The sequence below is a fragment of the Gadus morhua genome, chromosome 21 (assembly GCF_902167405.1).
Source record: "Gadus morhua chromosome 21, gadMor3.0, whole genome shotgun sequence".
NCBI lineage: Eukaryota > Metazoa > Chordata > Actinopteri > Gadiformes > Gadidae > Gadus > Gadus morhua.
Genome location: NC_044068.1, coordinates 9,177,454 through 9,179,926, shown reverse-complemented (window position 1 = coordinate 9,179,926; position 2,473 = coordinate 9,177,454). Strand labels below are relative to the sequence as shown.

Genomic DNA, 2,473 nt, shown 5'->3' with positions numbered 1-2,473 from the left:
GGCTGGTGAGGATGTTTGTACAGTAGTATGTCTCTTCTGGTCCCAGAGCCAAGGGTGTGTCATCCATCTCAAGTGTGTGTGTGTGTGTGTGTGTGTGTGTGTGTGTGTGTGTGTGTGTGTGTGTGTGTGTGTGTGTGTGTGTGTGTGTGTGTGTGTGTGTGTGTGTGTGTGTGTGTGTGTGTGTGTGTGCGAGCGTGTGCATGACGTTTCCTCATTTGACTTAATTGGTTGGAAATTGACTCATCCAATGACTGACAGCATGCGGAATCCCAAATGACTTGACATTCAGTAGGCCTACTAGGCGTCAGTCTATCAGTCACTGTGCTGTCGAGCCACCAGCTGTCCCGGTTTGCCCTTCCGCCTGGAGACCACGGGGGCAAGATCTGTGACGTAAATGGTTTGATGTCATAGTCTAGGGGTCCTCTGGGGTCGCTCGATGTAACAAAGTAACAAAACTGGAGTCTTATGAATTAGTTGCAATTCAACATCACATATCGATCCAATTTGGCCTACAATTTGCAACGAGATGCACAATGATGATCGCATCTTATTTGGCAGCTGTACTCTGTAGATGCGAATACGTTTTAGGTTGAAATCGATTGGGGGAAAAAAGCATTTCATCAGATTCTGAATACCTTTGGGGGAGAGTTGGCATGTATATTTTCTCTTATAGCGCTCAAAGAAACGAGTTACTCTCATATTGTAGAATAAATAACTATGCATTGATACCTAGGCTACTTGTATTCACTACACTTAAAAAAAATCATAATTTCAAAGAGAGAGAGAGAGAGAGGGGGGGGGGGATATAAGGTCTCAAGATATTCTCAAGAAATTCATCAATCTCAATGTGAGGGAGCAGAGAGTTGTTCCTCCATGGTTTCAACAGGACTGACTACAGAATACGGACGCTTAGGCTACTCACCGTTGAAAAAAAGTGTCAAGAGTCAGTGTCAGTATTCCATTAATGTCCTATCCCGGATGTCTCTTCATTTGGGAGAGCGCTCTTCAGTGGTGTGGCCTCATCATGTTGACGGCTGCTCCTATCAGGGAATCCCCGAGTTGCTGAACATGAGACGTAGTCCACCCACTTTGAGTGCCGATGGGCTACAGTGCCAGCCTTTTGACATAGCCTACTCAATGAATAACCTCGACTTGAAAGCCTTTGTCATTTCCACTCCAAACTTGAAAGCACTATGTACGCGGGAGGCGTCGGCGCTACGCCATTTGGGAAAAGCGTAAAAACCGCCAAATCCTCTGTTGCGGGAGAAGTTGAAGCCAGGTTGGGAGTTGTTCGCCAACGAGAGCCAAATAATTGAGAAATCTAAATTCCAGCCGTGGATGTCAGATCCAACATCGCCCATGAAGAGTATCAGTGCCTTTTTTTTTGTTCTGTAACAGAGAGAATCCTGTAGTCTTATCCTTACAAATAAACAGCTGTCTTTCCAAACGCTGTTCGCTCCATCTAGGGCCACGCAGACCGCGGGGTGGTGGTGAGGCGCTGAAGGCAGTCCGTTCAGTATCCCGTGGATATAGATCAGGGTAAACTTTTAATATCGGTTTGCATGCGTCGAAATCACTCGAAAAGCTATGAGGGACTTCCTCCGGCGGATTTATGTTGCAGGATTCGCGATTCCGTTGAAAATGTTCTCGCCGCTGTTTTTAAAACGTTCAGAAATGCTTGTAAAAACTATAGAAAATCCCGATGTTGCATGTCGGGCTATTGTAAAAGAAATGCTGGTTGTATTGCTGCGGAAGGTGTCCTTTTCGTGTAGCTCCAAATCTGCGTTTTATCCATCCTTGAACGAGCGTTGGCAGACTGTGTGGAAGCGAGGCTCTCTCAAGAGCTGCTGAGGTGGGGGTCGCAGAACGTGCGTGTGTAAAAACAGCAAACAAGAGAGGAGGGGAGAGAGCGAGAGAGAGCGGCGCGAGAGTGAGAGGAAGGGACTTTTGCATGTGTTTTGAATAATATTCGCCTCTATACATGAGCTTACAGTACAGGCGTAGGGAGCAAAGGCGTATAAGAAATGCGTTTTTTTTCTCTCTCTCTCTCTCTCTCTCTCTCTCTCTCTCTCTCTCTCTCTCTCTCTCTCTCTCTCTCTCTCTCTCTCTCTCTCTCTCTCTCTCCCTCCCTCTCCCTCTCCCTCTCCCTCTCCCCCTCCCCCTCCCCCTCCCCCTCCCCCTCCCCCTCCCTCTCTCTCTCTCTCTCTCTCTCTCTCCCCCAATGTTTTATTCTTGGTTGAATTGAATACCAACAACGAGCGGTCAAGACATTTGGTATTTGAGAAGCAAGCCCAGTGGCCTCATGTCATTTCCTGTGTTTACAATCCCAAAGAGATTCAATACAAAATATGAAGATGATTTGTGGGTGGAGAAAGAGGCACAGAGAAAAATATTGTGGGAGGATAAAAGGAAAACGTTTAGAACCATTTTTTTTTATTCCAATAGTTATTATTTACTATAAGCGTTGGAAGTG

At 46.2% G+C, this 2,473-nt stretch overlaps 1 protein-coding gene across 2 annotated transcripts in view; it reads right to left on the bottom strand.

Moving 5' to 3' along the window:
• The window catches only part of tmem200a (transmembrane protein 200A), a 16,423-nt gene extending 14,384 nt beyond the window's left edge, over positions 1 to 2,039 (bottom strand). For both annotated transcript variants that reach the window (XM_030346071.1, XM_030346072.1), the window contains exon 1: positions 923 to 2,039. The gene's annotated coding sequence lies outside the window, so the exon portion shown is untranslated. The remainder of the gene's footprint in view (positions 1 to 922) is intronic.
• Between the last annotated feature and the right edge of the window lie 434 nt (positions 2,040 to 2,473).